This window comes from Panulirus ornatus, chromosome 1, assembly GCF_036320965.1.
Source record: "Panulirus ornatus isolate Po-2019 chromosome 1, ASM3632096v1, whole genome shotgun sequence".
Taxonomy (NCBI): Eukaryota; Metazoa; Arthropoda; class Malacostraca; order Decapoda; family Palinuridae; genus Panulirus; species Panulirus ornatus.
In genome coordinates this window covers 64,461,181-64,476,967 of record NC_092224.1, presented here as the reverse complement: position 1 = coordinate 64,476,967, position 15,787 = coordinate 64,461,181, and the positions used below count along the sequence as shown (strand labels likewise).

General features: G+C 40.1%; 1 long non-coding RNA gene across 4 annotated transcripts in view; it reads right to left on the bottom strand.

The window, feature by feature from the left end:
* LOC139749185 (uncharacterized) overlaps positions 1–15,787 on the bottom strand; it is a 61,926-nt gene that overhangs the window by 39,186 nt on the left and 6,953 nt on the right. For 2 of the 4 annotated variants that reach the window (XR_011712903.1, XR_011712901.1), the window contains exons 3-10: positions 15,515–15,656; positions 12,113–12,252; positions 10,340–10,481; positions 8,677–8,819; positions 6,918–7,059; positions 3,376–3,517; positions 1,730–1,872; positions 46–187 (exon numbers count right to left, since the gene is read on the bottom strand). This is a non-coding gene — a long non-coding RNA (uncharacterized lncRNA). Of the gene's footprint in view, positions 1–45; positions 188–1,729; positions 1,873–3,375; positions 3,518–5,149; positions 5,293–6,917; positions 7,060–8,676; positions 8,820–10,339; positions 10,482–12,112; positions 12,253–15,514; positions 15,657–15,787 lie in introns of all 4 variants that reach the window. The other 2 variants (XR_011712902.1, XR_011712904.1) reach the window with 1 other exon arrangement.

Here is a 15,787-nt window from a genome sequence, read left to right as displayed (position 1 = left end):
ATCAATAATCAACAATGGAAGAAAACTGAAAAACTAAATACTCACTTGTAAGCCAGCTTGTTGCATTAATTCAAAAGTCTCCGCACAACAAGCAAAATAAAATGCTGATTGTCCCATCAGTGACTGCTCTCTTCATATAATCACTCAAGGTCATAAGCTGTAAAGCACCAGTTGCTCAAGAAATAGCCTGTGCAAAATTAAATTTTCTATTCAGTGACTCACCCAGTATAACCAAATCTAGTAAATCCCAAAATTTCCACCAAGGGCAAAAGGAATTCACTGATCAATAAGTGAACTTAAACCTTACTTGGTCCAATGATATTTATTTTGCTTTGTCACTGTCTCCCGCGTCAGCGAGGTAGCGCAAGGAAACAATCGAAAGAATGGCCCAACCCACCCACATACACATGTATATACATACACCTCCACACACGCAAATATACATACCTATACATCTCAATGTATACATATATATATACACACACAGACATATACATATATACACATGTACATAATTCATACTGTCTGCCTTTATTCATTCCTATCGCCACCTCGCCACACATGGAATAACAACCCCCTCCCCCCTCATGTGTGTGAGGTAGCGCTAGGAAAGACAAGAAAGGCCACATTCGTTCACACTCAGTCTCTAGCTGTCATGTAATAATGCACCAAAACCACAGCTCCCTTTCCACATCCAGGCCCCACAGAACTTTCAATGGTTTACCCCAGATGCTTCACATGTCCTGGTTCAATCCATTGACAGCACGTTGACCCTGGTATACCACATCGTTCCAATTCACTCTATTCCTTGCACGCCTTTCACCCTCCTGCATGTTCAGGCCCCGATCACTCAAAATCTTTTTCACTCCATCTTTCCACCTACAATTTGGACTCCCACTTCTCCTTGTTCCCGCCACCTCTGACACATATATCTCTCTTGGTCAATCTTTCCTCACTCATTCTCTCCATGTGACCAAACCATTTCAAAACACCGTTTTCTGCTCTCTCAACCACACTCTTTTTGTTACCACACATCTCTCTTACCCTATTATTACTTACTCGATCAAACCACCTCACACCACATATTATCATCAAACATCTCATTTCCAACACATCCACCCTCCTGCGCACAACTCTATCCATAGCCCACGTATCGCAACCATACAACATTGTTGGAACCGCTATTACTTCAAGCATACCCATTTTTGCTTTCCAAGATAATGTTCTCGACTTCCAAACATTCTTCAAGACTCACAGAATTTTCACCCTCTCCCCCACCCTATGATTCACTTCTGCTTCCATAGTTCCATCCTATGCCAGATCCACTCCCAGATATCTAAAACACTCTACTTCCTCCAGTTTTATCCATTCAAACTCACCTCCCAATTGACTTGACCCTCAACCCTACTGTACCTAATAACCTTCCTCTTATTTACATTTACTCTTAACTTTCCTCCTTCACACACTTTACCAAACTCAGTCACCAGCTGAGATAAACTTAACAGTATATATATATTTCTGGGTTATCATTTGCAAGTATAAATTTAATCTAAAAAAGATCATATAATTCTAAAGCTAATTAAGATAAAAAATTTCTTTTTCTACAGTATTGGTTTAATGAATGACATTTTCTTCAATTAATTTTTTTCTGGATTTCTGGATGCAATGGATGAATATCTATTTCATCAATAATCAACAATGGAAGAAAACTGAAAAATTAAATACTCACTTGTAAGCCAACTTGTTGGCATAAATTCCAAAGGCCCCGCAGAACAAGCAAAAGAAAATGCTGATTGTCCCATCAATGACTGCTGTCTTCATATAATCACTCAATGTCATAAGCTGTAAACCACCAGTTCCTCAAGAAATAGCCTGTGCAAAATGAAATTTTCTATTCAGTGACTCACCCAGTATAACCAAATCTAGTAAATTATGTAATACAGTGAACCTCCATTCTATTGGAATGACTTGGGAGAGGCAGTTTATTAAAAGCAGGATTCAATCACATCCCAAAATTTCTACCAAGGGCAAAAGGAATTCACTGATCAACAAGTGAACTTAAACCTTACTTGGTCCAATTTATTTATTTTGCTTTATCGCTGTCTCCCGCGTCAGCAAGGTAGCGCAAGGAAACAGACGAAAGAATGACCCAACCCACCCACATACACATGTATATACATACACGTCCACACATGCAAATATACATACCTAAACATCTCAGTGTACACATATATATATACACACAGACATATGCATATATACACATGTACATAATTCATACTGTCTGCCTTTATTCATTCCCATCGCCACCGCGCCACACGTGGAATAACAACCCCCCCCCCCATGTGTGCGAGGTGGCACTAGGAAAGACAAGAAAGGCCACATTCGTTCACACTCAGTCTCTAGCTGTCATGTAATAATGCACCAAAACCACAGTTCCCTTTCCACATCAAGGCCCCACAGAACTTTCAATGGTTTACCCCAGATGCTTCACATGCCCATGTTCAATCCATTGACAGCATGTCGACCCTGATATATCGTTCCAATTCACTCTATTCCTTGCACGCCTTTCACCCTCCTGCATGTTCAGGCCCCGATCACTCAAAATCTTTTTCACTCCATCTTTCCACCTCCAGTTTGGTCTCCCACTTCTCCTTGTTCCCTCCACCTCTGACACATATATCCTCTCTTGGTCAATCTTTCCTCACTCATTCTCTCATGTGACCAAACCATTTCAAAACACCGTCTTCTGCTCTCTCAACCACATCTCATTTCCAACACATCCACCCTCCTGCGCACAACTCTATCCATAGCCCAAGCATTGCAACCATACAACATTGTTGGAACCGCTATTACTTCAAACATAATGTTCTCACTTCCAAACATTCTTCAAGACTCCCAGAATTTTCACCCACTCCCCCACCCTATGATTCACTTCCGCTTCCATGGTTCCATCCGCTGCCAGATCCACTCCAAGATATCTAAAACACTCTACTTCCTCCAGTTTTTTTCCATTCAAACTCACCTCCCAATTGACTCGACCCTCAACCCTACTGTACCTATATAACCTTGCTCTTATTCACATTTACTCTTAACTTTCCTCCTTCACACACTTTACCTAACTCAGTCACCAGCTGAGATAAACTTAACAGTACATATATATTTCTGGGTTATTTGCAAATATGAATTTAATCTAAAAAAAAATCATATAATTCTAAAACTAATTTAGATAAAAAAATTTCTTTTCCTACAGTATTGGTTTAATGAATTATATTTTCTTCAATTGATTTTTTTCTGGATTTCTGGATGCAATGTATCAATAACTATTTCATCAATTACCAACAATGGAAGAAAGCTGAAAAATTAAATACTCACTTGTAAGCCAGCTTGTTGCATTAATTCCAAAGTCTCCGCACAACAAGCAAAAGAGAATGCTGATTGTCCCATCAGTGACTGCTCTCTTCATATAATCACTCAATGTAATAAGCTGTAAACCACCAGTTGCTCAAGAAATAGCCTGTGCAAAATGAAATTTTCTATTCAGTGACTCACCCAGTATAACCAAATCTAGTAAATTATGTAATACAGTAAACCTCCATTCTATTGGAATGACTTGGGAGAGGCAGTTTATTAAAAGCAGGATTCAATCACATCCCAAAATTTCCACCAAGGGCAAAAGGAATTCACTGATCAACAAGTGAACTTAAACCTTACTTGGTCCAATGATATTTATTTTATTTATTTATATTGCTTTGTCGCTGTCTCCCGCGTCAGCAAGGTAGCGCAAGGAAACAGACGAAAAATGGCCCATCCCACCCACATACACATGTATATACATACACGTCCACACACGCAAATATACATACCTATACATCTCAATGTATACATATATATACACACACAGACATATACATATATACACATGTACATAATTCGTACTGTCTGCCTTTATTCATTCCCATCGCCACCGCGCCACACATGGAATAACAACCCTCTCGCCCCTGATGTGTGCGAGGTGGTGCTAGGAAAGACAAGAAAGGCCACATTCGTTCACATTCAGTCTCTAGCTGTCATGTAATAATGCACCAAAACCACAGCTCCCTTTCCACATCAAGGCCCCACAGAACTTTCAATGGTTTACCCCAGACGCTTAACATGCCCTGGTTCAATCCATTGACAGCACGTCGACCCTGGTATACCACATCGTTCCAATTCACTCTATTCCTTGCACGCCTTTCACCCTCCTGCATGTTCAGGCACCGATCACCCAAAATCTTTTTCACTCCATCTTTCCACCTCCAATTTGGTCTCCCACTTCTCCTTGTTCCCTCCACCTCTGACACATATATCCTCTCTTGGTCAATCTTTCCTCACTCATTCTCTCCATGTGACCAAACCATTTAAAAACACCATCTTCTGCTCTCTCAACCACACTCTTTTTTACCACACATCTCTCTTACCCTTATTATTACTTACTCGATCAAACCACCTCACACCACATATTATCATCAAACATCTCATTTCCAACACATCCACCCTCCTGCGCACAACTCTATCCATAGCCCACACATTGTAACCATACAACATTGTTGGAACCACTATTACTTCAAGCATACCCATTTTTGCTTTCCAAGATAATGTTCTCAACTTCCAAACATTCTTCAAGACTCTCAGAATTTTCACCCCCTCCCCCACCCTATGATTCACTTCCGCTTCCATGGTTCCATCCGCTGCCAGATCCACTCCCAGATATCTAAAACACTCTACTTCCTCCAGTTTTTTTCCATTCAAACTCACCTCCCAATTGACTCGACCCTCAACCCTACTGTACCTAATAACCTTGCTCTTATTCACATTTACTCTTAACTTTCCTCCTTCACACACTTTACCAAACTCAGTCACCAGCTGAGATAAACTTAACAGTACATATATATTTCTGGGTTATCATTTGCAAATATGAATTTAATCTAAAAAAAAAATCATATAATTCTAAAACTAATTAAGATAAAAAATTTCTTTTCCTACAGTATTGGTTTAATGAATTATATTTTCTTCAATTAATTTTTTTCTGGATTTCTGGATGCAATGTATCAATATCTATTTCATCAATAATCAACAATGGAAGAAAACTGAAAAATTAAATACTCACTTGTAAGCCAGCTTGTTGGCATAAATTCCAAAGGCCCCGCAGAACAAGCAAAAGAAAATGCTGATTGTCCCATCAATGACTGCTCTCTTCATATAATCACTCAATGTCATAAGCTGTAAACCACTAGTTGCTCAAGAAATAGCCTGTGCAAAATTAAATTTTCTATTCAGTGACTCACCCAGTATAACCAAATCTAGTAAATTATGCAATACAGTGAACCTCCATTCTATTGGAATGACTTGGGAGAGGCAGTTTATTAAAAGCAGAATTCAATGACATCCCAGAATTTCCACCAAGGTCAAAAGGAATTCACTGATCAATAAGTGAACTTAAACCTTACTTGGTCCAATGATATTTATTTTGCTTTGTCACTGTCTCCCGCGTCAGCGAGGTAGCGCAAGGAAACAATCGAAAGAATGGCCCAACCCACCCACATACACATGTATATACATACACCTCCACACAGCAAATATACATACCTATACATCTCAATGTATACATATATATATATATACACACACACAGACATATACATATATACACATGTACATAATTCATACTGTCTGCCTTTATTCATTCCTATCGCCACCTCGCCACACATGGAATAACAACCCCCTCCCCCCTCATGTGTGTGAGGTAGCGCTAGGAAAGACAAGAAAGGCCACATTCGTTCACACTCAGTCTCTAGCTGTCATGTAATAATGCACCAAAACCACAGCTCCCTTTCCACATCCAGGCCCCACAGAACTTTCAATGGTTTACCCCAGATGCTTCACATGTCCTGGTTCAATCCATTGACAGCACGTTGACCCTGGTATACCACATCGTTCCAATTCACTCTATTCCTTGCACGCCTTTCACCCTCCTGCATGTTCAGGCCCCGATCACTCAAAATCTTTTTCACTCCATCTTTCCACCTACAATTTGGACTCCCACTTCTCCTTGTTCCCGCCACCTCTGACACATATATCCTCTCTTGGTCAATCTTTCCTCACTCATTCTCTCCATGTGACCAAACCATTTCAAAACACCGTCTTCTGCTCTCTCAACCACACTCTTTTTGTTACCACACATCTCTCTTACCCTTTCATTACTTACTCAATCAAACCACCTCACACCACATATTATCCTCAAACATCTCATTTCCAACACATCCACCCTCCTGCGCACAACTCTATCCATAGCCCACGCATCGCAACCATACAACATTGTTGGAACCACTATTCCTTCAAACATACCCATTTTTGCTTTCTGAGATAATGTTCTCGACTTCCAAACATTCTTCAAGGCTCCCAGAATTTTCGCCCCCTCCCCCACCCTATGATTCACTTCCGCTTCCATGGTTCCATCCGCTGCCAGATCCACTCCCAGATATCTAAAACACTCTACTTCCTCCAGTTTTTCTCCATTCAAACTCACCTCCCAATTGACTTGACCCTCAACCCTACTGTACCTAATAACCTTGCTCTTATTCACATTTACTCTTAACTTTCCTCCTTCACACACTTTACCAAACTCAGTCACCAGCTGAGATAAACTTAACAGTACATATATATTTCTGGGTTATCATTTGCAAATATGAATTTAATCTAAAAAAAAATCATATAATTCTAAAGCTAATTAAGATGAAAAATTTCTTTTCCTACAGTATTGGTTTAATGAATTATATTTTCTTCAATTAATTTTTTTCTGGATTTCTGGATAATGTATCAATATCTATTTCATCAATAATCAACAATGGAAGAAAACTGAAAAACTAAATACTCACTTGTAAGCCAGCTTGTTGCATTAATTCAAAAGTCTTCGCACAACAAGCAAAATAAAATGCCGATTGTCCCATCAGTGACTGCTCTCTTCATATAATCACTCAAGGTCATAAGCTGTAAACCACCAGTTGCTCAAGAAATAGCCTGTGCAAAATTAAATTTTCTATTCAGTAACTCACCCAGTATAACCAAATCTAGTAAATTATGCAATACAGTGAACCTCCATTCTATTGGAATAACTTGGAAGAGGCAGTTTATTAAAAGCAGAATTCAATGACATCCCAAAATTTCCACCAAGGGCAAAAGGAATTCACTGATCAATAAGTGAACTTAAACCTTACTTGGTCCAATGATATTTATTTTGCTTTGTCACTGTCTCCCGCGTCAGCGAGGTAGCGCAAGGAAACAATCGAAAGAATGGCCCAATCCACCCACATACACATGTATATACATACACCACACACGCAAATATACATACCTATACATCTCAATGTATACATATATATATACACACACAGACATATACATATATACACATGTACATAATTCATACTGTCTGCCTTTATTCATTCCTATCGCCACCTCGCCACACATGGAATAACAACCCCCTCCCCCCTCATGTGTGCGAGGTAGCGCTAGGAAAGACAAGAAAGGCCACATTCGTTCACACTCAGTCTCTAGCTGTCATGTAATAATGCACCAAAACCACAGCTCCCTTTCCACATCAAGGCCCCACAGAACTTTCAATGGTTTACCCCAGACGCTTCACATGCCCTGGTTCAATCCATTGACAGCACGTCGACCCTGGTATACCACATCGTTCCAATTCACTCTATTCCTTGCACGCCTTTCACCCTCCTGCATGTTCAGGCCCCGATCACTCAAAATCTTTTTCACTCCATCTTTCCACCTCCAATTTGGTCTCCCACTTCTCCTCGTTCCCTCCACCTCTGACACATATATCTCTCTTGGTCAATCTTTCCTCACTCATTCTCTCCATGTGACCAAACCATTTCAAAACACCGTTTTCTGCTCTCTCAACCACACTCTTTTTGTTACCACACATCTCTCTTACCCTATTATTACTTACTCGATCAAACCACCTCACACCACATATTATCATCAAACATCTCATTTCCAACACATCCACCCTCCTGCGCACAACTCTATCCATAGCCCACGCATCGCAACCATACAACATTGTTGGAACCGCTATTACTTCAAGCATACCCATTTTTGCTTTCCAAGATAATGTTCTCGACTTCCAAACATTCTTCAAGACTCACAGAATTTTCACCCCCTCACCCACCCTATGATTCACTTCCGCTTCCATAGTTCCATCCTCTGCCAGATCAACTCCCAGATATCTAAAACACTCTACTTCCTCCAGTTTTATCCATTCAAACTCACCTCCCAATTGACTCGACCCTCAACCCTACTGTACCTAATAACCTTGCTCTTATTCACATTTACTCTTAACTTTCCTCCTTCACACACTTTACCAAACTCAGTCACCAGCTGAGATAAACTTAACAGTACATATATATTTCTGGGTTATCATTTGCAAATATGAATTTAATCTAAAAAAAAATCATATAATTCTAAAACTAATTAAGATAAAAAATTTCTTTTTCTACAGTATTGGTTTAATGAATGACATTTTCTTCAATTAATTTTTTTCTGGATTTCTGGATGCAATGGATGAATATCTATTTCATCAATAATCAACAATGGAAGAAAACTGAAAAATTAAATACTCACTTGTAAGCCAACTTGTTGGCATAAATTCCAAAGGCCCCGCACAACAAGCAAAAGAAAATGCTGATTGTCCCATCAATGACTGCTCTCTTCATATAATCACTCAATGTCATAAGCTGTAAACCACCAGTTCCTCAAGAAATAGCCTGTGCAAAATGAAATTTTCTATTCAGTGACTCACCCAGTATAACCAAATCTAGTAAATTATGTAATACAGTGAACCTCCATTCTATTGGAATGACTTGGGAGAGGCAGTTTATTAAAAGCAGGATTCAATCACATCCCAAAATTTCCACCAAGGGCAAAAGGAATTCACTGATCAACAAGTGAACTTAAACCTTACTTGGTCCAATGATATTTATTTTATTTATTTATTTTGCTTTGTCGCTGTCTCCCGCGTCAGCAAGGTAGCGCAAGGAAACAGACGAAAGAATGGCCCAACCCACCCACATACACATGTATATACATACACGTCCACACACGCAAATATACATACCTATACATCTCAATGTATACATATATATACACACAGACATATACATATATACACATGTACATAATTCATACTGTCTGCTTTTATTCATTCCCATCGCCACCGCGCCACACATGGAATAACAACCCCCCCCCCCATGTGTGCGAGGTGGCACTAGGAAAGACAAGAAAGGCCACATTCGTTCACACTCAGTCTCTAGCTGTCATGTAATAATGCACCAAAACCACAGTTCCCTTTCCACATCAAGGCCCCACAGAACTTTCAATGGTTTACTCCAGACGCTTCACATGCCCAGGTTCAATCCATTGACAGCATGTCGACCCTGGTATACCACATCGTTCCAATTCACTCTATTCCTTGCACGCCTTTCACCCTCCTGCATGTTCAGGCCCCGATCACTCAAAATCTTTTTCACTCCATCTTTCCACCTCCAGTTTGGTCTCCCACTTCTCCTTGTTCCCTCCACCTCTGACACATATATCCTCTCTTGGTCAATCTTTCCTCACTCATTCTCTCATGTGACCAAACCATTTCAAAACACCGTCTTCTGCTCTCTCAACCACATCTCATTTCCAACACATCCACCCTCCTGCGCACAACTCTATCCATAGCCCACGCATCGCAACCATACAACATTGTTGGAACCGCTATTACTTCAAGCATAATGTTCTCACTTCCAAACATTCTTCAAGACTCCCAGAATTTTCACCCCCTCCCCCACCCTATGATTCACTTCCGCTTCCATGGTTCCATCCGCTGCCAGATCCACTCCAAGATATCTAAAACACTCTACTTCCTCCAGTTTTTTTCCATTCAAACTCACCTCCCAATTGACTCGACCCTCAACCCTACTGTACCTATATAACCTTGCTCTTATTCACATTTACTCTTAACTTTCCTCCTTCACACACTTTACCTAACTCAGTCACCAGCTGAGATAAACTTAACAGTACATATATATTTCTGGGTTATTTGCAAATATGAATTTAATCTAAAAAAAAATCATATAATTCTAAAACTAATTTAGATAAAAAAATTTCTTTTCCTACAGTATTGGTTTAATGAATTATATTTTCTTCAATTAATTTTTTTCTGGATTTCTGGATGCAATGTATCAATAACTATTTCATCAATAACCAACAATGGAAGAAAGCTGAAAAATTAAATACTCACTTGTAAGCCAGCTTGTTGCATTAATTCCAAAGGCTCCGCACAACAAGCAAAAGAGAATGCTGATTGTCCCATCAGTGACTGCTCTCTTCATATAATCACTCAATGTAATAAGCTGTAAACCACCAGTTGCTCAAGAAATAGCCTGTGCAAAATGAAATTTTCTATTCAGTGACTCACCCAGTATAACCAAATCTAGTAAATTATGTAATACAGTGAACCTCCATTCTATTGGAATGACTTGGGAGAGGCAGTTTATTAAAAGCAGGATTCAATCACATCCCAAAATTTCCACCAAGGGCAAAAGGAATTCACTGATCAACAAGTGAACTTAAACCTTACTTGGTCCAATGATATTTATTTTATTTATTTATTTTGCTTTGTCGCTGTCTCCCGCGTCAGCAAGGTAGCGCAAGGAAACAGACGAAAGAATGGCCCAACCCACCCACATACACATGTATATACATACACGTCCACACACGCAAATATACATACCTATACATCTCAATGTATACATATATATACACACACAGACATATACATATATACACATGTACATAATTCGTACTGTCTGCCTTTATTCATTCCCATCGCCACCGCGCCACACATGGAATAACAACCCTCTCGCCCCTGATGTGTGCGAGGTGGCGCTAGGAAAGACAAGAAAGGCCACATTCGTTCACACTCAGTCTCTAGCTGTCATGTAATAATGCACCAAAACCACAGCTCCCTTTCCACATCAAGGCCCCACAGAACTTTCAATGGTTTACCCCAGATGCTTCACATGCCCTGGTTCAATCCATTGACAGCACGTCGACCCTGGTATACCACATCGTTCCAATTCACTCTATTCCTTGCACGCCTTTCACCCTCCTGCATGTTCAGGCACTGATCACCCAAAATCTTTTTCACTCCATCTATCCACCTCCAATTTGGTCTCCCACTTCTCCTTGTTCCCTCCACCTCTGACACATATATCCTCTCTTGGTCAATCTTTCCTCACTCATTCTCTCCATGTGACCAAACCATTTCAAAACACCGTCTTCTGCTCTCTCAACCACACTCTTTTTTTTACCACACATCTCTCTTACCTTATTATTACTTACTCGATCAAACCACCTCACACCACATATTATCATCAAACATCTCATTTACAACACATCCACCCTCCTGCGCACAACTCTATCCATAGCCCACACATTGTAACCATACAACATTGTTGGAACCACTATTACTTCTAGCATACCCATTTTTGCTTTCCAAGATAATGTTCTCAACTTCCAAACATTCTTCAAGACTCTCAGAATTTTCACCCCCTCCCCCACCCTATGATTCACTTCCGCTTCCATGGTTCCATCCGCTGCCAGATCCACTCCCAGATATCTAAAACACTCTACTTCCTCCAGTTTTTTTCCATTCAAACTCACCTCCCAATTGACTCGACCCTCAACCCTACTGTACTTAATAACCTTGCTCTTATTCACATTTACTCTTAACTTTCCTCCTTCACACACTTTACCAAACTCAGTCACCAGCTGAGATAAACTTAACAGTGCATATATATTTCTGGGTTATCATTTGCAAATATGAATTTAATCTAAAAAAAAATCATATAATTCTAAAACTAATTAAGATAAAAAATTTCTTTTCCTACAGTATTGGTTTAATGAATTATATTTTCTTCAATTAATTTTTTTCTGGATTTCTGGATGCAATGTATCAATATCTATTTCATCAATAATCAACGAGAAGAAAGCTGAAAAATTAAATACTCACTTGTAAGCCAGCTTGTTGGCATAAATTCCAAAGGCTCCGCACAAGCAAAAGAAAATGCTGATTGTCCCATCAGTGACTGCTCTCTTCATATAATCACTCAATGTCATAAGCTGTAAACCACCAGTTGCTCAAGAAATAGCCTGTGCAAAATGAAATTTTCTATTCAGTGACTCACCCAGTATAACCAAATTTAGTAAATTATGTAATACAGTGAACTTCCATTCTATTGGAATGACTTGGAGGAGGCAGTTTATTAAAAGCAGGATTCAATCACATCCCAAAATTTCCACCAAGGGCAAAAGGAATTCACTGATCAACAAGTGAACTTAAACCTTACTTGGTCCAATGATATTCATTTTATTCATTTATTTTGCTTTGTCGCTGTCTCCCGCGTCAGCACGGTAGCGCAAGGAAACAGACGAAAGAATGGACCAACCCCCACATACACATGTATGTACATACACGTCCACACATGCAAATATACATACCTATACATCTCATTTTTTTTTTTTTTCTTTGTCGCTGTCTCCCGCGTTTGCGAGGTAGCGCAAGGAAACAGACGAAAGAAATGGCCCAACCCACCCCCATACACATGTATATACATACGTCCACACACGCAAATATACATACCTACACAGCTTTCCATGGTTTACCCCAGACGCTTCACATGCCTTGATTCAATCCACTGACAGCACGTCAACCCCGGTATACCACATCGCTCCAATTCACTCTATTCCTTGCCCTCCTTTCACCCTCCTGCATGTTCAGGCCCCGATCACACAAAATCTTTTTCACTCCATCTTTCCACCTCCAATTTGGTCTCCCTCTTCTCCTCGTTCCCTCCACCTCCGACACATATATCCTCTTGGTCAATCTTTCCTCACTCATTCTCTCCATGTGACCAAACCATTTCAAAACACCCTCTTCTGCTCTCTCAACCACGCTCTTTTTATTTCCACACATCTCTCTTACCCTTACGTTACTTACTCGATCAAACCACCTCACACCACACATTGTCCTCAAACATCTCATTTCCAGCACACCCATCCTCCTGCGCACAACTCTATCCATAGCCCACGCCTCGCAACCATACAACATTGTTGGAACCACTATTCCTTCAAACATACCCATTTTTGCTTTCCGAGATAATGTTCTCGACTTCCACACATTCTTCAAGGCTCCCAGAATTTTCGCCCCCTCCCCCACCCTATGATCCACTTCCGCTTCCATGGTTCCATCCGCTGCCAGATCCACTCCCAGATATCTAAAACACTTCACTTCCTCCAGTTTTTCTCCATTCAAACTCACCTCCCAATTGACTTGACCCTCAACCCTACTGTACCTAATAACCTTGCTCTTATTCACATTTACTCTTAACTTTCTTCTTTCACACACTTTGCCAAACTCTGTCACCAGCTTCTGTAGTTTCTCACATGAATCAGCCACCAGCGCTGTATCATCAGCGAACAACAACTGACTCACTTCCCAAGCTCTCTCATCCCCAACAGACTTCATACTTGCCCCTCTTTCCAAAACTCTTGCATTCACCTCCCTAACAACCCCATCCATAAACAAATTAAACAACCATGGAGACATCACACACCCCTGCCGCAAACCTACATTCACTGAGAACCAATCACTTTCCTCTCTTCCTACACGTACACATACCTTACATCCTCGATAAAAACTTTTCACTGCTTCTAACAACTTGCCTCCCACACCATATATTCTTAATACCTTCCACAGAGCATCTCTATCAACTCTATCATATGCCTTCTCCAGATCCATAAATGCTACATACAAATCCATTTGCTTTTCTAAGTATTTCTCACATACATTCTTCAAAGCAAACACCTGATCCACACATCCTCTACCACTTCTGAAACCACACTGCTCTTCCCCAATCTGATGCTCTGTACATGCCTTCACCCTCTCAATCAATACCCTCCCATATAATTTGCCAGGAATACTCAACAAACTTATACCTCTGTAATTTGAGCACTCACTCTTATCCCCTTTGCCTTTGTACAATGGCACTATGCACGCATTCCGCCAATCCTCAGGCACCTTACCATGAGTCATACATACATTAAATAACCTTACCAACCAGTCAACAATGCAGTCACCCCCTCAATGTATACATATATATACACACACAGACATATATATATATATACACATGTACATAATTCGTACTGTCTGCCTTTATTCATTATCATCGCCACCGCACCACACATGGAATAACAATCCCCTCCCCCCTCATGTGTGCGAGGTGGCGCTAGGAAAGACAAGAAAGGCCACATTCGTTCACACTCAGTCTCTAGCTGTCATGTAATAATGCACCAAAACCACAGCTCCTTTTCCACATCAAGGCCCCACAGAACTTTCAATGGTTTACCCCAGACGCTTCACATGCCCTGGTTCAATCCATTGACAGCACGTCGACCCTGGTATACCACATCGTTCCAATTCACTCTATTCCTTGCACGCCTTTCACCCTCCTGCATGTTCAGGCCCCGATCACTCAAAATCTTTTTCACTCCATCTTTCCACCTCCAATTTGGTCTCCCACTTCTCCTTGTTCCCTCCACCTCTGACACATATATCCTCTCTTGGTCAATCTTTCCTCACTCATTCTCTCATGTGACCAAACCATTTCAAAACACCGTTTTCTGCTCTCTCAACCACACTCTTTTTGTTACCACACATCTCTCTTACCTTATTATTACTTACTCGATCAAACCACCTCACACCACATATTATCCTCAAACATCTCATTTCCAACAAATCCACCCTCCTGCGCACAACTCTATCCATAGCCCACGCATCGCAACCATACAACATTGTTGGAACCGCTATTACTTCAAGCATACCCATTTTTGCTTTCCAAGATAATGTTCTCAACTTCCAAACATTCTTCAAGACTCTCAGAATTTTCACCCCCTCCCCCACCCTATGATTCACTTCTGCTTCCATGCTTCCATCCACTGCCAGATCCACTCCCAGATATCTAAAACACTCTACTTCCTCCAGTTTTTTTCCATTCAAACTCACCTCCCAATTGACTCGACCCTCAACCCTACTGTACCTAATAACCTTGCTCTTATTCACATTTACTCTTAACTTTCCTCCACACAATTTACCAAACTCAGTCACCAGCTGAGATAAACTTAACAGTACATATATATTTCTGGGTTATCATTTGCAAATATGAATTTAATCTAAAAAAAAATCATATAATTCTAAAACTAATTAAGATAAAAAATTTCTTTTCCTACAGTATTGGTTTAATGAATTATATTTTCTTTAATTAATTTTTTTCTGGATTTCTGGATGCAATGTATCAATAACTATTTCATCAATAATCAATAATGGAAGAAAGCTGAAAAATTAAATACTCACTTGTAAGCCAGCTTGTTGAATTAATTCCAAAGGCTCCGCACAACAAGCAAAAGAAAATGCTGATTGTCCCATCAGTGACTGTTCTCTTCATACAATCACTCAATGTCATAAGCTGTAAACCATCAGTTGCTCGAGAAATAGTCTGTGCAAAATGAAATTTTCTATTCAGTGACTCACCCAGTATAACCAAATCTATTAAATTATGTAATATAGTGAACCTCCATTCTATTGGAATGACTTGTGGGAGGCAGTTTATTAAAAGCAGGATTCAAT